The 22,427-nt window shown below is 41.2% G+C and overlaps 1 protein-coding gene across 2 annotated transcripts in view; it reads right to left on the reverse strand.

Moving 5' to 3' along the window:
- LOC139163984 (pleckstrin homology domain-containing family A member 7-like) overlaps positions 1 to 22,427 on the reverse strand; it is a 74,701-nt gene that overhangs the window by 38,872 nt on the left and 13,402 nt on the right. The gene's annotated exons all lie outside the window — the stretch shown is intronic.

Raw genomic sequence — 22,427 nt, forward strand, 5'->3', positions numbered from 1 at the left:
ACAACACTGGAGGCCCAGACCCAAAGTGCCCCATGGCACTTGCGGTGCTTGCCCCTCTCCGGATCTTGGCCCAGCTTTCCCGTGGCCCTCCTGATGACTATGCCCAGCTGGGGGCACCCCAGGCTCCAGCAACACGTCACCAGTCTCCTCAACAGACTCCTGCAGCTCCTTGGCACGTGGGCACCACTGGCAGCAGGCAGTGGCAGAACCCCAGCCAGCATGAGAAGCTCCGCATACAGCACCTGTTTACCTTACATACTCCTAATTGCACAAAAGGCTGCATTCTAGACCTGGTAAAGCTTTCAAGTGGTCTTCAAATGTAGTTCCATATAGACCACATTGCAGTAAACCACATATAAGGTAACTAACACATAATGAACTAGCACAGCGTCTCCCAGTTCAGGGACAGGTACAATTGGTACACAAAACAAAACAACAAAATTGTAATTTGTAATTATTAAAAAATGTGTACATCAATGTTCAGTATTTTAAGATAAGGGGAAATATAGAACTTTGTCATTGATATCAAACAGATTCTGTTCTAAATTCACAAGCAGGATCCCCTTCAAAGATGTTTTTAAAAAATATAGTAGCTTCTTGTTTTCTTAATCAAAATGTTACTAACTATCTACTATCCTCAAACATCTAAAAGATACATCTTTGATTAAGTAAAGCACATCAATGAGTGAAAACCACAAGGTAAAGTGTGGGGGCAGTTCTAATCTCTGGGGGGAGTTGATTCCAGAGGGCCGGGGCCGCCACAGAGAAGGCTGTTCTCCTGGGGCCCACCAAACGACATTGTTTAGTCGACGGAACCCGGAGAAAGCCAACTCTGTGGGACCTTATTGGCCGCTGGGATTCATGTGGTAGAAGGCGGTTTATTTATTTATTTATTTATTTATTATTTAGATTTGTATTCTGGTCCGATGCCATGTAGGGCTTTAAAGTTCATTACCAACACTTTGAATTGTGACCGGAATTGGGAACATATCTACACAAAACTGAGAAATAGAAGATGCCATTTTGGTAAAGTTTATTATTATTATTATTATTATTATTATTATTATTATTATTATTATTATTATTATTAATTAGATTTGTATTCTGCCCTTCTCCGAAGACTCTTATCAGACCAATTTGATAGTATACCTTGTGCTTCTGTATTCCCTTATCATTCTTCATAGAAGACATGTGATTACGTGAGAATTATGGAATTATTATGTTTCTGTGCCTGTGCAGGTAGCAAAATTGCGCACAGAGATAGAAAAATCGCTCATGGAGACACAGGTGCGCAAGTGTTCCAGTGAGGTTTTTTGCTTCATCATGTGTGATTTTGCTACCTGCACGGGTGCAGAAGCATAATTCCGCTCAAACTCATGGTACCTCCAGAGCCACAGAGACGAGCCCAATTAGACGTACCAGCCAGCAGCCCACCACTGATGATAATTCATTCTCAGGATAGCTGAGAATAATATAAGATATTATTAGAAAAATGAAATAGATAGAAATAGAAGATGATGGAGGCTTGTGTTTTGCCAACAGGTCAAGTCGAGCTGAGAACCTAGCAAGAATAAGAGAATTGTCCACAGATGCACTGATTGCCTGGAACAATGTCATTTGCATTTGCTGTGGTTCCAGAAAGTAACGGCAGGCATGTCCTATATTAACATTTAGTTTTATTTTTTTGGTCTTTTTCTTGCCTGTTTCTGCATCTTCATTTTGACTCTAAGCAGTTCTACCTGACTTAAATGACAATCAGAAATACTGCTCAGGTCATCTCACTTTAATATCTTGATTAACCTTTCCAGCTCCCCGGCAGCTTTCAGATAAATATTTAAGAGGAGGAAGGATATTATGGTTTTGCAGAATTGCATTGTTCAAATCCACAAACTGAGTAGAAAAAAATTATATTAAAAGTAAGTACTGTGTATATGTGGGAAGAAAGCTATCTATCATAATGCTGCCAACATATGACTTCTTTAAGGTTTCGGGGAAGAATAAATTTGATCTACAGCCCAATAAAGATACTATTTTTAAAAAAATGAAATTACACTGGGACCATTTTTGAATTGAAACATGAAACCTAAACATGTGCACCTGTCATCTAGAAAAATGCTGCTATTTCCCCAAATACCTTTGTTGAACTGTATGATTACAGTTCTGAGCTTAAATAATTTGGCAGGCATCCTTCTACAGGGATAGCAATTTCTGGAAAGCCTTTTGGTGCATGACTTTCTCTGTCCTTATTTCATTTTTCTCAGGTAGAGGAGTGGATTTCTAGAAGTTACCGCAGTAACTTCCAGTTTCTATAGATTTAATATATTTTGTAACTGTTTAGTATTTTTATTTAATATTTTTCAATTATTTTCTTGTGTTATCCTGTTTTCTATTTTGTTTAAATTTTTCCTGGCTAGGAGACCTGGAAAACATTTTAGGATTTTTTTAAAAGTTCACTAGTGTATTTAATGTTTCTTTATTCATTCCACTGTTTAACTTTGTTCTGTTCTATTCTATTCTATTCTATTCTATTCTACTCTACTCTACTCCATTCTATTCCATTCCATTCCATTCTATTCTATTCTATTCTATTTTTTGTAATCTTGCTATAACATATACTAAAATGGAGAATAAGGAAAAAACCCAGCATGGCATAATACTCAGAGGGAGGGAGCAGGCAATATTCATGTACCATAGTCCTTGGTGGCAACTTGTGTACTGTAAAGCAATATTCTTCCCTGTCAATGATGCCTTTGCATTGAAAACTCCAGATGAGAAAAATAATTTTGACAGATCTAAGGCTTGTGGGGATACAAGATGTAAATATTTGTGTGTGTGTGTGTGTAGATGTGTATGTGTTGTGCAACTGTTTATCAGATTCAGGATTTAAAAAAAGTTTACCTTTCCAAGGGGATTCATTTCACATAATAGAAAAAAATGGATTGGGGGAGGCAGGTCATTGTTAGCAAGTAGCAAAGCAACATGTGTCCCTACAAATTCAGTATGGAAATCTTTCCTTTGATATATTTTTTTTTTAATTTCCCCATGGGGATGCTTGTTCAAAGCCAAGAAGGGCATTTTCAATTTCTTGTTTTGGTTAACAAGGTATATTTGATCTTATATCACCACATTCCTTTTGGCATTGCTTCAGAAAAAACCACTAAGATCAGTATGCAATGAACACTATTGCTATCAAAAACCCTTGCCTGTGCCTAAAATCTTATTTATATGGTTCTTTTAAAGAATCTCAACCAAAACATACTTGTGTTTATTTTCATAAATTTCTAGATACGCTACTATCCTATCATCTAACAGAGGATATGTGTCAACCCTATCCGAAATCTAAGACATACGGTAAGTTACACAAGCGGAAAGTTTTCTGAGTCAAGGGGATAATGTCCTTTCAGATGATTGTGTTCATCTATTGTCATGCATTGTAGGAAATAGATTAGACAGTCTCGGTTTGGAAAGGCTGTACCATGCCAAAGTGGCTTCAAAACATGTTCCAGAAATACAAAATTCCCTGGAAGTTTATCAGACTCTTCAATAGATCAGTGTTGGTGGGTGGACTTAACTTATATAACAGCAGTACAGTAGCACGTAAGCATCCAACGGTAGCAGGAATGACATAGACTTCTATCTTGACTTACTACAAACAATCCAGGCCAGAGCCCAAAGCAGAAATACTGTAGAGTTTATAAAGAATCCTCCATCAAATACAGAAACTTTGCAATTCATCCACATATAAGAAGTTAGCTAAGGAAGAAACTTAGAGGATTAAAAATAATGTTTTTCCAAAAGCAAGAAGTACAATTTAATGAACAAATCCCTTAATTATACAGAATGATAGTCAAGTTGTGTTATTCTGCAAAAAATGTGCATCTGGAAGAAAACTCATAGTAAAATTGTCTGCACTTACTTCAAAGAAAAGATGTTATATGTTTTAACAAAAAATCCAGAAGAGTTTCTTTCCATACATAATAGTGAAAATTGTATGAGTCTCCAGACATTGTGTCCTGCTGTTTGTGCCTAAGGTTTGTGCCATTTAACTAGAAAGCCTGATACGTAATATTATAGATGTGTATTTTGTGTGGGATGAGAATGGGGATAGAAATACCATTCAGTAAAAAATCTCAGATTATTTTATATGGTTACATAGTTTTTGCTGAAAAGGAAGTGAGCCTGTAGTTACCCAGGAGCTGATTATACAGTATTTATTCACAGACAACCACACAGATCTTGCCCTACATTATAATTCAATAATAATAATAATAATAATAATAATAATAATAATAATAATAATAATAATAATAATAGGATATCTGTGCCGCTCCTCATGCATAGGTAATGTGTAATATACCTAGCAAAGACATACCAATGTGTGCAAACCTGAAGCTATCAAACCAACAGCATTAACGTTTACCCAATTTTTTTGGGGGGGGGGGAGTCAAATGCCAGATACAATTCATGTGATGGTGTTTTTAGATAAACCTCATGAATCAGAGGGCATTTTTGTGGTTTAATTGCATAAGTAATTTATTGTGGGTTCAAAATAAAGGATCGGATTTATTATAGCTGAAATTTTCAGTCTAACAAAAATGTGATTCACCAACCAGATGTTCAAACACAATCACATATCTTGACCAAACTCATTACATAAACATATACATACAAGATTCAATGGCGTTAACATTACTTCTGTATAATGGTTTTAGGATTGGGGGGTTAAAAGTACAGTACACAAGAGCTAAGTCATTTTATCAGTCTCCCCATTTAATGGGCTTGTTGATTAGGTTTTGTAACCTTGCTTCCCCCCACCATTTTCTTTAGTTGTATCCAGTTCTTGGAGACTGGCTGGATAAGTCCCTGCAACTGCCTGGCAAGATGTCAGAAATGGATTGCCATTGCTTCCTTGCTGGGGACGAGACAAAAGTGACTGGCCCAAGGTCACCCAGCCGGCTTGGTGCCCAAAGCAGGACTAGAACTCACAGTCTCTCGGTTTCTAGCCTGATGCCTTAACCACTACATCAAAGTAGCTCGCATTTTGCACAGGATTGCTATTGAAAACTGTTTTCTGTTCCTTCCAGGAAGAGTGAATCTGGTTGTTATTTTATTTTTATTTTCCCAGGTAAAGGCAAGAAAAAGACAGAGCAGCAACTACAGGGAAGGATTAGAGCCTCGGAACCTCACACTAGATCCACTCACACTGTACTACGTTTAAGCTGCAGATCTTGAAGCCTGAACAGCAGCTCTAAAGCAAATGAAATGATTTATGCAATCTGCATTGGAGAGGTCAGAAGAAACCCTTGTTTTCTGTCGATAGATGCAAAGCCAGGTTACCAAGATCTCGTGACAGGGAGCCCAGAGCTAGGATCCTGTATCACAAACAGACTGCTGCCAATTGGAGCTAAGGAGACTCCTGTTTTCAAGGCAGCTTAATTTACTGGGAAACAACTGTTCCTGTTGAATCTTGCAGCACTGACAGTTAATAGAGCAGACTGAAAGAGAAACTTCTCATCAAGCACCCAAATTACATAACTATTTAATAGTTTCTAGGTCCTGTCCACTGCTTTGAGTGAGAATTAACATATATGCCATGTCCTCTTATGACCAAGCAATAGATGTGAACAAATCTCCTGGAATGGCACTGATAACATACAAATATGTCCTGGCATTTTGTCCACCATATCTTGCTCCGAAACACTAGTGAGAGCATTATAAAAACCAGACACATTCCACCGAGACACATTGCTTTGATGGCCTGTGCTACCGTGGACAATTGCTCTGCCACACAGCACAATGAAGCTTATAACCAGGGTAGATTCATGCTGGTGCACATGCATACCTAATGGTGTAAATGCATGCACAACCACATGTGCACCCACATTTTGTGCAGTACACAATAACCCCCCTAAACTAAAACTGACTATTGGACGAATTTTTGAGAATATATTTCATGGATGAGCAGACCTGAATACCACCGAGATTCTTGTTATCGAAAGACATCAGGGACAACTTTCCTGCTCCTCTGTCATCCAACAGCAACATCAGGCAATCTTTCCAATGCAGATATGCATATCACTGCATACATACACAACAGATATTCAGAGCAATGGAAAACTTAGTTTCCTAAATCAAGCTTTATAACACAATCCAAAAAGTCACAAGCAAAACCCATGCTATTCAGTGGGGCTTATTCACAGAAGAAGCATAAAGAACGCATTGCAATTATAACCTTTACCCAATGCGGCTTGACTTCCTCTATCTGCTACACACATCTTGTGAAGGATCGTTTTGTCTCTCCCACTTCTAGTCTTTCACTCTTGCTAGATAACAGATATCTTTCCAGTATTGTCTGCAAAGGCAACAAGCCTAGACAATTCAACTGGACTGCTTCTGTGTGCAAACTCTTTAAAGACATGCACTCAAGAAACCTTTTGGTAACTGCTGAAATTCCCGCCTTGATTAACCAAATTAAATCTCCGTTCCTCATTACTTGCCAAAACCTAATTAGAGAGGGAGATAAGTTTACGGAAGAATTCCAATAACAGGAATATGGATACTACATCCCAGCGTTTTTCTCTCTTTCACAAATAGATGCATATGTATATCCCTGGGCCGTGAAGGCTGCTAAGCTACCTGCTTGTTCAGAACAGCACATGCTTTCCGGCACGTTTACCCAGTGACAGTGCCACTCAAGCTCAGCATCATTCACAACCCCAGCACAGTGAGACCCCTGTGCAAGCAACAAGGATGGGGTATATGATGCAAGCGGAACCACCCCCACCCCGCACACACATTTAGAGGCTTCCTCTTCTGCTTTGCAGGAAGAAGTCGCCTTCAGTTGGAAGATTCTTTGTCATTGCCCTGGCTCTCGCCAACATCCTCCATAAAGCTCCAGCAATGCACCTGTCAATGGCTGGCTAGCTGCCTCTAACAAATATAAGCACCCAGCTATTCAATGCCTCGGAGATACAGAGACACTCACTGTGCAGTTGCTTTGTGTGGCTCATCTCCAGGTGGGCAGATTCCAAGCCATGGCGATGACCTCCCCTGCCTCTGCTCACTCCACCAAGAGCCTTTTTTTTTCTTTTTTCTTTGCTGCTGCTGCTGCTGCTGTCGCCGTCGCCAGCTCTTCCTCTGATAGAATGGCAGCCGGCCCTCTTCCCCCCTCCCTTTCTTCCTCACTCGTCCGCTCCTCTCCTGCAATGCTAGTCAATCATTGCCGTGTTTCCCCCCCCTCCCCAATTTATCGTCAGAGGCTCAGTAGGACAAGGAGAAGATGCTATGCTGCTAGTGAATCTGGCATCCTGCATCAAGAGCCAGAGCTGGGCATGCTCCATGCGCTCTCAGGAGATTTAAAAATCACGTGACGCCCGTTCTGTCATTTAGCGCAAGGAGTAAATAGTACCAGGGTGGGATTAACTCTTCCTGACCCAAATTTGAAAAGATGCTTTGTCAGCATCGCCCACCCTGCCTCTAGGAGCTTCTTTGGCTAAGGATGCTTGGTGTGCTACGCTTGTTAGGTAGGGGTCAAAGATATCTTCCCTTTATGTACTCAAACCTCTTATAAATGGTATTTTGAGCTTTGGGGCTACCAATATCAGACTAATCAAGGATTTATCCCCCCCCCCGTTTTTTGTAGGGGGGAGTTCCTCTTCTCTGATATTCATTCACATGCACAATCACAAGATTAAAAAGTCACAATTTAACTGCACACAACCCACAAAGATGGTTGCAGCAATGCAGCTGCATTCATGGGCACCTACAAAACAGGTTTTCTTTATAGCCTTGGTCAACACAGTAAGAAAGTATAGAGTACAATGGATTATTAATCCTATTACTCCCCACCCACCCCAAAGAGAAGGACATTGAAAGGAAATCATTAGGAATGGAATTGGGGCGGGGGGTGTTTATTAGACTGTGATCAAGGGCTTCATATGAATATCTAGTCCTTCCCTGGATAATACTCCCCACTGTGAATTCTCTACTATAATTTGCAGTTTTACTGCATATAGTAGAAAGTACTCTAATATGTTCTGCAGCCTTATTAGCTACCCAGTGATTCCAAATAACTAAAAAGCTGGTAGCACCTCTAAGACTAATCTTTTTTAAAAAAAAAAAGATGTAAGCTTTCCAATCATAAAAGAATTTACCCCAAATCTTTCTGATTTTTTGCCTACCCTATACAGAGATGACTCTCTTCTTACAACACTGCTAATTCTAGAAAATTCAAAAGAAACTTTCCTTTTTGTAATACTCTTGAAAATTGATAGTGTATTTTTCTGCCGTGTTAAAGTGAAAAACTCATGAAAATTGCAATATAAGTCTCAGGCAAAGACTTATTTTTTTTAAAGTGAAACACAGGTCCCTAATCCTGATCTTGTGTGATGATGTCACTTATTTTATATCATAGCTCCATCCTCGGTGACCCACAGACTAGCTTCACCATATTATTAACATGCATTCCTTGCATAATTATTCAGAAGTAATTCCTATGTATTCTCAATAAACAATATAGAAATATGGAACTCAAAGATAATTCAGGAAACAGAATTTTATGAAATGCTTTATATCTTTTATGAAATAAAGCAAGGGCAGTGATATGTTGGAGCCAGGTCATACAGCTTATAAAGGGAGACTATTAAATTTTCAGGAATTTTGTGATCCAGTTGAGAAGAGAGTAACAATGCCCAACATACTGAACAGCTGTTAGGAACATGATGTAGTGGTAGTAACTGAGAGGGCACAGCTAGATACTAAACATTTTCTGTTACACTACTGAGCAAGGGTGTTATTAAACTTTATTATCCACCAGGCCAGTAATGATGAACCTTTTTTCCTTGGGTGCCAAAAGCACATGTGAGGGCCCACATCCAGTGAAGGGCTACCAAAATTTTTACTACCACACTGTGCACAGGGCTTATGCAGGACGCCCTGCATTTTCTTTCAACATCTTTCAGTGCAAATTGGGTGCTCTGGGATGGAGCTCCATTTTTGCTACCCCACTGAATTCCCCCGTCCAGGCAGCCGCCCACCCCTGCCCACATCCATAATTCAATGCTCCCCTGCACATGTTCGTGTGATCCCGTATTGCCCCCCCCCCATGCACGGGTGCACAATCCCCCTGCTCCCTCATTTTCTGACTTTGGTGAACCTGGTAGGCTCATTATTTGCCTCCTCCAGACTCCAGAGCTTTTCATGGAACCTGAAAGGGCAGAAACAGCTTTCTCTGCCTCCTCCGGAGGCCACAAACACCCTCCCAGAGAGCCTTCTGTGCAAGCCGAAAATTAGTTGGTCGGCATGTACATGCGCACTGGAGCTGAGTTAGGGCAGCGGCTCACATGCTGGAAGATATGGCTCCACATACCATCTGTGGAAATCGTGCCATAAGTTCACCATCACTACAATAGACCATATTAGATAGGCAAAATGAAAGCTAGCACTGAACATCTGGTGGCTGTACGGAGGCTTAGATCTCAAATTAAATAGGCTGGCGTAACCATGACTTACCATCAGTAGTGAGTTGCAACCGGTACGGTAGAAGATGGCGTATTGGTAGTGAATGGTGCACTGTGCATGCAGATTTAGTCCTCTTGCATGTGCACGCATGCATCCCAGCACATTTTAGTGATTTTTTGCTTCTGCACATGCGTAGAAGCAAAAAAATCAATGACATCTCATATGCGCATGTTTCCCCTCGCCAGATTTCAGCACGTTTTTGCTTCCTGCATATGTACAGAAACAAAAACACACTGGGACACATGGGTGTGCATGCAAGAGAACCGAAGCTGGGCGCGCAGTGCACCAATAGCAGCAGTAATGGCAATCCGCCCAGTAATGGACAGCCAAAATTTTTACTGCAACACTGTGGGTGTGGCTTATTTTGTGCGTGTGGCTTAATGGTCATGTGACCGGATAGGAGTGGTTTGTCAGCCATGTGATCAGGTGGGAGTGGCTTGAATGATCATCATCATTCAAGAGAACTGTTAAGTCTTTGACTTACAACCTTACCAGTGTCGCTCACTGGGGTGACAATTTGCTTCTTGTTTCCCGTGCTCTCCTTCCTGGGTAGCTAGGCAAACGGGTGCTACCAGAAGCATAAATGTTGCCACTACCGCTTCTTCCACCCACGCCTTCTGCTTGCACCTCAGGCGGGAGATGGCTGCGTGAGGCTGGAGGGAAGCCGGGCAGGAGAGAGGGAAGCTCATCCGAGACCAGGAAGGAGAAAAGAGGAAAAAAGCAAGGAGTGCAGATGCAGCAGCAACAGCAGGGGGGGAAAGGAGAGCCAAGCTGAGACCAGTAATCCAGGAAGTGACAGCTGCCGATCAGCTGGAGCTGTGCATGCATCTTCAGTTCCGCCGGTGGAACTGCATTCCACCCTGTCCTGCCTGCTGCTCACTCCTGAATCTGCCCCTGCTTACCATGATTCGTCAGGTGCTTCTAAGCACCAACAAAATCACCTCCGACCAGCTGTTCAGTGACTGAACCTACCAGTAGAGGAAAATGTAGGGGTATCGGACACAGTGATATCAGCAAATTCGTTTCTCAGATAGAAATCTAGGACTCTTGTAGCTTAGCAGCAACAAAAAATAAAAACTGTACGTTTTCAAACCACCAACACAAAATGCATTTCCATTTAAAGGGGTAGCTCTTATTGCTTCCACTGAAGTCTAAAATCACCTAGCTGCACTACCAATCATTCTGTGTTGCTCTTTCAGTGCCTATGAGCCTCAGAAACTCCCTTTGTAGAAACAAATGGCTGAGAATACAGCTGCTCCCTTAGAAACAGCCCTAGCCAATAAAAGATCTTGTGCCCAGCCCAGAATGGAAAGGGCTCTCATTAGCTACTTTCAGATGAATGTGCAACCAACATGCATGAAGAATCTGATGTTACCTTAGAGAGTGCGGAACCTTCCCTAGTAGGTCTTAACATCCTCACTAGGGAGAACAAAGAATCCAAAAACTGAATGTGAAGGAGGTTATTATCAAGAACTGAAGGCCTCAGAAGTAGAGCATAGCAACATGGCCAGATTCTTTCTAGGGGCTTTTGAAACCATATTTATCCATGATACTCAATTGTGGGTATACATCACATTCAGGTGGGGGCAGCTACTTACCGCTAGTTCTGGTGCACTGCATTCCAGTGAGATTTTGCTTCTGTGCATATGCAGGAAGAAAAATCTCACAAGAGGATGTGCGCCCACGTGAGATTTTGGTGGTGGTGGGGTTTTCTGAGCATGCGCAGAGACGGAAAAAAATCACCAAAATCTCACACATACGCGTGCACAGAAGCAAAGTTTTATATATTGGGGTTTCTTGTTTTTTAGACTTTTTAAATGTATTATTGTTATTTTAGATTCTAACTATTAGATTTGTCATTATATATTGTTCTTATCATTGCTGTAAGCCGCCCCGAGTTTATGGAGAGGGGCGGCATACAAAACTAACAAATAATAATAAATAATAATAAAAAGTCCCCCGTATCGGGTAAGAACCCACTACTGATCATACCTGTATTCCTTTCTCTAGAGCAGTGTTTCCCAACCTTGGCAACTTGAAGATGTCTGGACTTCAACTCCCAGAATTCCCCAGCCAGCATTTGCTGGCTAGAGAATTCTGGGAGTTAAAGTGCAGGTATCATCAAATTGCCAAGGTTGCAAAACACTGCTCTAGACCTTATGGCTAGCATGATTATAAATTGTGCCACAAAGGAATAAAATGAGTTACTTTATTTCTTTAGGTCATAATACCAGTACAGCAGGGGTGGGCTCCTCTTACCTTCCCTACTGGTTTAGAACTGCATGCGTGTCTTACATCTGCCTCTGACCCTCTGTGCATGCGCAGAAGTCTTTGCACATGCAAAGAGGCTTCATTGCCAGCCACTTTCAAGCAGCAGCGACCGGGGAACTGGTTCAGGGGTATGGCAAGCCGGCCATCACTACCAGTTTGGTAAACGAAGCCAAATTTTCGCCACCAGCTCATGCAAACTGGTCCGAACTGGTAGAAACCCAGCACTGCAGTATCATGTCAGTGAAGCAATGGAAGTGATGTGCCAATGCCTGGAGGCTGTTGGGGTCTGGATGGGTGTCAACAGACTCAAATTCAACCCTGATAAGACGGAGTGGCTGTGGGTTTTGCCTCCCAAGGACAATCCCATTTGTCCATCTATCACCCTGGGGGAGGAATCATTGACCCCCTCAGAGAGGGTCTGCAACTTGGGCATCCTCCTCGATCCACAGCTCACATTAGAGAACAATCTTTCAGCTGTGGCGAGGGGGACGTTTGCCCAGGTCCGCCTCGTGCACCAGTTGCGGCCCTATCTGGACTGGGAGTCACTGCTCACGGTCACTCATGCCCTCATCACCTCGAGGCTCGACTACTGTAACACTCTCTACATGGGGCTACCTTTGAAAAGTGTTCGGAAACTTCAGATCGTGCAGAATGCAGCTGCGAGAGCAATCATGGGCTTTCCTAAATATGCCCATGTCACACCAACACTCCGCAGTCTGCATTGGTTGCCGATCGGTTTCCGGTCACAATTCAAAGTGTTGGTTATGACCTATAAAGCCCTTCATGGCACTGGACCAGAATATCTGCAAGACCGCCTTCTGCCGCACGAATCCCAGCGGCCAGTTAGGTCCCACAGAATTGGCCTTCTCCGGGTCCCGTCGAATAAACAATGTCAGCTAGCGGGACCCAGGGGAAGAGCCTTCTCTGTGGCGTCCTCAACCCTCTGGAACCAACTCCCCCCAGAAATCAGAGTTGCCCCCACCCTCCTTGCCTTTCGTAAGCTCCTTAAAACCCACCTCTGTCGTTAGACATGGGGGAATTGAGATATTCCCTTCCCCCTAGGCTTATAAAATTTATGCTTGGTATGTCTGTATGTATGATTGGTTTCTTAAATTAGGGTTTCTAAATTTAACTTAAACTTAAATATTAGATTTGTTTATATTGTCTTATTATTGTTGTTAGCCGCCCCGAGTCTACAGAGAGGGGCGGCATACAAATCTAATAAATAAAATAAAATAAATGTACCTCATCTCTGGAGAAAGTTACTCTGAGGAAGGTTGTGCAAAATAGTAGAGGTTTTGTTCAGGGCTCTTTCTGGCAGGTCTGTGGATTCTGTGCTCTTTTTCATCCTTGAAGTTGGAGTCATTTTGGTCTCAAGTCTTGGAAGATACGATTTGACATTCTTTTTACTGCTTGTCTCACAGCATTCATTAGGATTTGGGGAAATTTATTTTTGTCTTAAAAATATTTTTATTAATTGTCATAAAAAAACAAACAGGATAGACACGCATTTAACATATACTGAGGCAACAATTACCCCGCTCGTTGTAGAAGTCTTTCTAATACAGAAAAGGAATGTACTAAAATTTGCAAAATCAACACAATAGTTAGAATCAAAAGAAGAATTTTTGTTTTATAAAATTTAACCGTTAATAATGACAATTCTAGAAAAATAAGATATTTTTATACATTTACTTTGCTTTTAAGACATTTAGTAATTTTTTTTGTTTTGTTTTTTTATTTAACCATAAATAAATCTTATCCCAAATATTGTAAAAGTCAGATTCTTCTTGATTATTTAACCGCCTTGTCAACATATCCATTTCAGCACATTCTATAATTTTCCTTATTTATTCATTCATTCATTCATTCATTCATTCATTCATTCATTCATTCATTTATTGGATTTGTATGCTGCCCCTCTCCGTGGATTATTACTTCATCCTCCTTGGGAATGTCTTCTCCCTTCCAATTTTGTGCATATACTATCCTAGCCGCTGTCAAAATGTGAGTAATTAAGTAAAAGATATATTTTTTGTATTTTTGGTTTGTTATACCTAATTTTAAAAAAATCAGGGGTTTTCTTTATCTCCTGTAGGGTAATTTCTTTTATCCATTTTTCTATGTTATTCCAATATGATTTATTTATTTATTTATTTATTTATTTATTTATTTATTTATTTATTATTTAGATTTGTATGCCGCCCCTCTCCGCAGACTCGGGGCGGCTCACAACAAAGTGAAAAACAATTTACAACAAATCTAAATTTCTGTTTAAAAATATTTTTAAAACCCCATTTTCTAAACAAACATACATCCAGACATACCATTCATAAATTGTATATGCCCGGGGGAGATGTCTCAGTTCCCCCATGCCTGATGACAAAGGTGGGTCTTAAGGAGCTTACAGAAGGCAAGGAGAGTAGGGGCAGTTCTAATCTCCGGGGGGAGTTGGTTCCAGAGGGCCGGGGCCGCCACAGAGAAGGCTCTTCCCCTGGGGCCCGCCAACCGACATTGTTTAGTTGACGGGACCCGGAGAAGGCCCACTCTGTGGGACCTAATCGGTCGCTGGGATTCGTGCGGCAGCAGGCGGTCTCGGAGATATTTAGCTTTATGGCAGGTCCACCATTGGTGATAGTAGGAACCTATTTCTCGCTTACATTTCCAATAATTTGGAGACATGTTGGGGAACATCTTGGCGATTCTATTGGGTGAGGATTTGGGGAAATTTAAGTGGAGTCATTATAGGCGGTCTTCTCCGAGCCTTTATTCAGATTTACTGGATTATTAATTCTCAGAATTCTCACTAGCATAGCTTTGTTAATACTCGCCTAACTCTGTGGAGCTGAAATGCAACATATCAGGAGACGGTAATTTTCAAAAGGCTAATGTGTAGACTGGGTCTGCAACCTGTGGCTCTGGAGCTGCATATGGCTCTTTCATCCCTCTGTTGCAGGGTCCCGCTGTCACTCAAAATATGCATCACAACCAGTGAAGGGCTACCAAATTTTTTACTACCACACTGTGGGCGTGGCTTATGCAGGAAGCCCTGCATTTTCTTTCAACATCTCTCAGTGCAAATTGGGTGTTCTGGGGTGGAGCTCCATTTTCGCTACCCCACTGCATTCCTCCCCATCCGGGCAGTAGCCCAACCCTGATCACAACTGCCAGTGTGTGGCACCTGATTTATTGAGCTTTTCGACCCATCTCTTTTTTTTCAGAGTTCAAAATGTTTTTGGTGCATGCAGAAATAAAATTGTGTTTTCTCTGTAGCAGGTCACTGATTACATAAATGCAACACAATATGGGTTTTTTTTATATATAGCATAAAGATAAAAAATTATATATGCAGTGTTATCTTCATTTTAGATGTCAAGAGACTTTTGTGGCTCCCGGTGTTTTCTTTTCTGTGGGAAATGAGTCCAAATGGCTCTTTGAGTGTTTAAAGTTGCTGAATCCTGAACTAGGACATGGTTTGCTTAACCATGGCTAATTGAATAAATAATTGGTATCTGAATTTGTTCACCATCTTAGACTGCAGTCCAACCATACTAGCATGCCACACAAGGGTGGATTCCTGTTACTACCAATACCAGTGCTCCAAATTTTCCCCAAAGTGTGTTTTTTTTTGAAAAAATTCCTTTCAATTATGTATTCTTGGCTCAACTTTAGGGGTAATTTCAACCACAGTTTCTTTTGTGGCCTGTAACCTCTCAAAACATGCTAATTTACCAAAGCTGTAAAATGTGGGACTGATGCAGTTTCATTTACAAGATACTCTGGACTTTCTCTACTTGCCCTAAAGACCAACAGTGAAAAGCTACTGGGTATGCTCAGTCCGGGCATACTGATACTGGTGGCCGTTGGTTCAGAGAATTGATAGCGACAGCAGTATGGGGCTCTGCTCACCTGCCCAGACCAGTGAAGGGTTGCAAAAAAAATTTGCTACCACACTGTGGGCGTGGCTTATTTTGCAGGGGGGGGGGCTTGCCAGCCATGTGGCCAGGTGGGAGGGGCTTGACAATCATGTGACCGGGGTGGCTTAAAGGTCATATGACTGGCTTAAAGATGGCCAACTTGATGTCACTCACGTCAAGGGTTGGTTTAGAGTTAGGGTGCCTGGCCTCTCCTCACCTCAAAAAGATACAATTTCTCTATCTATTTATTATTACTGAACATCCAAAATATACTATTTAATTCTATGTATATATGCCATATGTTTACATACATATTACACACAGGCACACAAAAATATACATTATCTACTATATAAATTGTATGTGTATGTACACACACACACACACACACAGCTCTTCCAAAATTATACACATTCAACCTCATTTACTGCGATAGGAAAAACATACCCTAGAGCCCAGAAGGGGAAAAAAAAAATTCAATTTCTTTCTAATGGTTCTGCGTACCTGACCAAAATTTTTCTACCGGTTCTGTGTACCTGACCGTACCCACAGGAATCCATCACTAGTCTTTTTAAAATCCTCCGCATATGCGCAAAAGACCTCACCTACAAAAAGATATTGACAAAATTGAACGGGTCCAAAGACGGGCTACATGAATGGTGTAAGGTCTTAAGCATAAAACGTATCAGGAAAGACTTAATGAACTCAATCTGTACAGTCTGGAGGACACAAGGAAAAGGGAGGATCAAAACATTTAAATATGTCAAAGGGTTAAATAAGGTCCAGGAGGGAAGTGTTTTTAATAGGAAAGTGAACACAAGAACAAGGGGACACAATCTGAAGTTAGTTGGGGGAAAGATCAAAAGCAACATGAGAAAATATTATTTTACTGAAAGAGTAGTAGATCCTTGGAACAAACTTCCAGCAGACGTGGTTGGTAAATCCACAGTAATTGAATTTAAACATGCCTGGGATAAACATATATCCGTCATAAGATAAAATACAGGAAATAGTATAAGGGCAGACTAGATGGATCATGAAGTCTTTTTCTGCCGTCAGTCTTCTATGTTTCTATGTAAGCCTTCTGTGCATGTGCAGAGGGTGAGAAAGTATACGTGACAGTGGCACATGAGCAAGTGAAGTTTGCGCACACGCGCAAATCGTGCGCTTCTGAACCAGTAGGGAAGGTAAGTAGATTTCACCACTGCCTCAGACTACTCCTTCTGAATGGGTAATGCTGATGCTACAGATGGCTTGGGGTTGGGAGGGGTCTCCAGAAAGCAGAACAGCCTGTAATCCTCTTACAGTTTTGTTCCTGATGCTTTCACTGGTGTCCCACATTGCCAAGCCCCTCCCAGGCAACAGATAAGCTGAGGATGGGAATTAACTTTCCTGCAGTCAAGCTGGCCATTCAATAAAGCTAAAGTGAATTAAGCCCATTTCCATCTGATATATAGACAGATGTATAGGGTTTCTCCTCCAGGATTGCTAAACACCGTGCCCTGATTAGGAGGAGAATATGACTGCCTTTGCTATACTGACTTGTTAAGAGCAATTGTCTGACTTCAGAGAAAATAATAATTTAGCCCCACTACATTATTTTGCAATGGTTGTGAACTTTGGCACCACCTTGTGGTAAATAATATTACATGTGGAATATATTGAAAAACGGAGAAGTGGGGGAGAGACATGGTAATAGGATGCAAATGTGATACTGTATTTATAACCTGCCCTGTTGGATTTATGAATTCATAGACATGGCCTTAAATCTGGGAGAGAAAGCCACATGCAAAAAAAAACCCTACAGAAAAGGATTACTTGAATAAATGAATGTATTTGTCCTATGCATATCAGCAGATAGCATTCAAGGAAATGTATCAATAGAAAAACAATCTACAGATACCCAAAGGTAAAAAGATAGGGTGTGTGTGTGTGCATGTGTGTGTGTAGAAGAATCTATAGATATCACAATCTCCTGAATATGTATGTATGTATTTATGTATGTATGTGTGTATGTATGTATGCAGTGAAGGGCTACAAAAGTTTTTACTACCACACTGTGGGCATGGCTCATTTTGTGGGTGTGGCTTGCAGGTCATGTGACCAGGAGGAGTGGCTTGACGATCATGTAACAGGGGGTGTGGCTTAAAGGCAGTGATGGGCTACCAAAATGATATCACTCGCGTCAAGGGTTTGGGTTAGGGTGCCTGGCCTTTCCTCACCTCAAACAGATAGTTTCCCTATCTATTTACTATTACTGAACATTCAAAATATACTATTTAATTCTATGTATATGTGCCATATGTATACATACATATTACACACAGGCACACAAAAATATACAGTACATTATCTACTATATAAACGGTATGTGTATGTACACACACACACACGCACGCACAGCTCTTCTAAAATTATACACATTTAACCACATTTACTGCAATAGAAAAAACATGCCCAGAGCCCAGAAGGGAAAAAAGGAAAAAAATTCAAAATTTTTCTACCAGTTCTGCATAGCTGACCATAATTTTTCTACCGGTACTGTATCTGACTGTTCCCGTAGAAGCCCATCACTGTATGTATGTATGTATATGTATATGTATGCAGAGGTAGGCAGCAGGCAGGATGGGGTGGAATGCAGTTCCACCGGTGGAAATGAAGCTGCGTGCGCAGTTCCAGTTGACCAGTGGCAGTCACTTCCTGGATTACCAGTCTCGGCTCGGCTGTCTTTTCCCCCCCTCCTGCTGCTGCTGAGTGTGCCTCGCTTTTTTCCTCTTTCCTCCTTCTTGGCCTCGGACGAGCTTCCCTCTCTCCTGCCTGCTCCCCTCCAGCCTCAGATCAGCTACGCAGAACTGGTAGAAAAAAAATGATTTTTTTTCTTTTTTTCCCCCTTTTAGGCTCTGGGTATATTTTTCCTATTGCAATAAATGAGGCTGAATGTGTATAAATTTAGAAGAGCTGCGCGTGTGTGCATATGTACATACACATAGAGTTTATATAGTAGATAATGTATTTTTTCATATATATCTACTATATAAACTGTATGTGTATGTACACACTCACGTACAGCTCTTCTAAAATTGTGTGTAATATGTATGTACACATAGGGTATATATACATAGAATTAAATAGTATATTTTGGATGTTCAGTCATAGTAAGTAGATAAGGAAATTGTATCTCTTTGAGACGAGGAGAGGCCAGGCACCCTAACCCAAACCCAAACCCTTGACGTGACTGATGTCAAGTTGGTCATCTTTAAGCTAGTCACATGACCTTTAAGCCACCCCCCAGTCACATGATCATCAAGCCACTCCCACCTGGTCACATGGCCAGCAAACCACACCTACAAAATAAGCCACACCTACAATGTGGTAGTAAAAAAAAATTTCAGCTCTTCACTGCTGGGGAAGGCTGCTGTACCCACTTACCTGAGAGTAAGTCACGCTGAACTCATTGGAGCCTGTTTTCAGTTAGGCAGACGTAGGCTCCCGTGTTTAGGGCCCTCTTTTGACTCAGGGCCAGGCCAGGTTAGGTTCATGGCTACCACGCCACCCACCGAGAACAACAAGCACCCACGCAGCCGCCCCACCTGGCCACCTTCTCTTCCAGGCTCGGAACAGTGTGCAACTGGGAAAACACTCCCCTGGCATCATTGCGTGTCCCCCAGAGGGGCACGCCCCACTATTTGTGTGTATGTCTGCTTTAATAACAGGTTTTTTTTAATGTTTTTAAATTATTAGATTTGTCTTGAATTGTTTTATTGTTGTTGGGAGCCGCCCCAAGTCTGCAGAGAGGGGCGGCATACAAATCTAATAAATAATAAATAAATAAATAAATAAATTTGAGAAGGACTAGTGTAATGTGCAGTGTAATGAAAGGACATGTAAGATGTGTCTTAGCAGATCTCAATACTGTAGAACAGGGGCGTCAAAGTCACGGACGGATATGTTACAAGCTGGCCACACCCACTCCAGTTTAGCAAAAGGGGAAAAAATAACCATACATCACATGACGACGTGAGTTTGGCACCCCTGCTGTAGAATGTTTTTCTAAAACATGGACCCAGCAACTGAACAAAAGCCTGTCTCAAGTCATCACCAAATACATTTCAAAGATTGAAGTAATTCAGAGAAAGTTCCCTGGAAGAATGCAAGAATATCTCCGAGACCGCCTTCTGCCGCACGAATCCCAGCGACCGATTAGGTCCCACAGAGTAAGCCTTCTCCGGGTCCCGTCAACTAAACAATATCGGTTGGCGGCCCCAGGGAAAGAGCCTTCTCTGTGGCGGCCCCGACTCTCTGGAACCAGCTCCTCCCAGAGATTAGAACTGCCCCTACCTTCCTTGCCTTTCGTAAACTCCTCAAAACCCACCTTTGTCGTCAGGCATGGGGGAATTGAAATATCTCCCCCAGGCCTATACAATTTATGTATGGTATGTTTGTATGTATGTCTGTTTAATAATGGGGTTTTAAAAATATTTTAAATTGTAAATTATTAGATTTGTTATGAACTGTTTTATTGTGTTGTGAGTCGCTCCGAGTCTATGGAGAGGGGCGGCATACAAATCTAATTAATACTACTACTACTACTACTACTACTACTACTACTAATAATAATAATAATAATAATAATGATTCAGACAGATTTACTTTTAACATGGTCCACAGCTTTTAATCCCATTGATCCTCCTCACAGTTTTTAAGCAGCACAGCTTTCCAGATTTTGACGTGGTTGCTTAACAGAGTTACCTACTAGGTTAGACACATTGACCTGTAGTTTCCACTAGTCAGCAATATAAAAATGTTCAGCCTCTAAATAAGTATTTTTAAACCCTCCCCAAATGCTCACAATGTTCTCAGCTCTCTTATGGACACCAGTAACCCTACTCTTGTGTTTGCGTATGTTGCAACTACTTCCAAAATCCACAATCAAGGATCAGGGTTTCAAATGTTAGTTGCTATATAAACACATGACATTATTCCCTCCCTCTGCATTTGCTCTCCATGGGACATTTTTGATCTCTGGCCAGCCTTAAGTAGTAGATGGTGAAAGGCCAATTGTTTCCTAAACTGCTGCAATCTAACACACCTTCACCAATGCTGAGAGAAGCAAAGCAGAAGGAAGTTTAGCTATTAAGCATCTCATTCAATTGTGAAGGTCAAGCTTAAATATCATGATATTACTGGGAACAGGTTTGCTAGAAAGAGTCTCAACTACTCTTGGAACCAGTTCAAATAAACATATCAACCTTCGTCCCACAAAAAACACTTCAGAGAAAAATAATTCACATTAAGGCATCACTTTCTTTTATCTTTGATTTAGTTTTCAATATTGGTACTGTTTGAAAGTTGCTAATAATTTGATATAAATATTTTAAATGATTGATATTTGTAAAATGCATTCAGCCTCCATTCAGCACCACTTGTAGGCAGTTCATAAAAACAATGCAAATACTGTTATTAAGCCACAAGCCAGCACACATACTTTAGGTCTGTTATGGATAGCTCTTTAACCAAAACATTAGGATTATCTTGTTATTCAAATTTGCCATTGGAGATGTATGGAAACTAGAATTTGGAAGCCACAACAATATTTGGTTAAAAGAAGTTCTGTTAGCAATGTTAGATTAGATTAGATTAGATTTATTGGATTTATATGCCGCCCCTCTCCGCAAACTCGGGGCGGCTCACAACAACAATAAAACAGTACATAATAACAAATCCAATGCCCACCAATCTAATTACAGTTTAAAATTAATAAATTTATAAAACAATCCCAATGTATATAAAAACAGACACACAGTCAATCAATCAATGGCAAAACAACATGGGCAAGGGGGAGATGTTTAGTTCCCCCATGCCTGACGGCAGAGGTGGGTCTTAAGGAGTTTACGAAAGGCAGGGAGGGTGGGGGCAATCCTAATCTCAGGGGGGAGCTGGTTCCAGAGGGTCGGGGCCCCCACAGAGAAGGCTCTTCCCCTGGGTCCTGCCAGACGGCATTGTTTGGTCGACGGGACCCGGAGAAGGCCGACTCTGTGGGACCTAACCGGTCGCTGGGATTCGTGCGGCAGGAGGCGGTCCCGACGTTGCCATATTATGATTTTTTTTTTCACTTGCTATGCACTAAAATAAAACAGTTGTACCAGAGGTGGGTTCCTCCCAGTTTGGACCAGTTTTCCCGAACTGGTAGTGACCTGCTGGTGACGACAACAATGACATCACAGAACTGGTTCGGTCAGTGCTAGTTCATGGGACTATGGGTGCTGCCATCATTTTTTTGAATGTTTTTTTGAATTTGTTTTCTTCTGAGCATGCACAGAAGCCAAATTTCTGGCACTGCGCATGTGTAGCCTTCTTTTTTTGGGCTTTATGGAGGAGAATTTTTTTTGAATTTTTGCCACTGCAAAATGTGTGCATAGATGAACTTTGCACATGGCCATGAGGTGCAGGCTCTGTGGCATGGGAGGCAGCAAGGTAAGTTAGAACTTACCCCTGAGTTGTACTAAAACACAATACAGTTTGATTCTTAGTACATTACACAAACCTACTCATTATTACTTTTTAAACCATACTGTGTAAGGTAATGGGTAAACCTAAGCATTGTGGCTTATTCAGGAAATGATGTGACAGTTAGAATTTGAGTAATTCAAGAAAAAGGAAGCTTAGCCAACCTTTTTTTACCAATCTTATAGTACTGATCATATGGAGAAGACAGATAAT

The sequence above is a fragment of the Erythrolamprus reginae genome, chromosome 3 (assembly GCF_031021105.1).
Source record: "Erythrolamprus reginae isolate rEryReg1 chromosome 3, rEryReg1.hap1, whole genome shotgun sequence".
Lineage (NCBI taxonomy): Eukaryota > Metazoa > Chordata > Lepidosauria > Squamata > Dipsadidae > Erythrolamprus > Erythrolamprus reginae.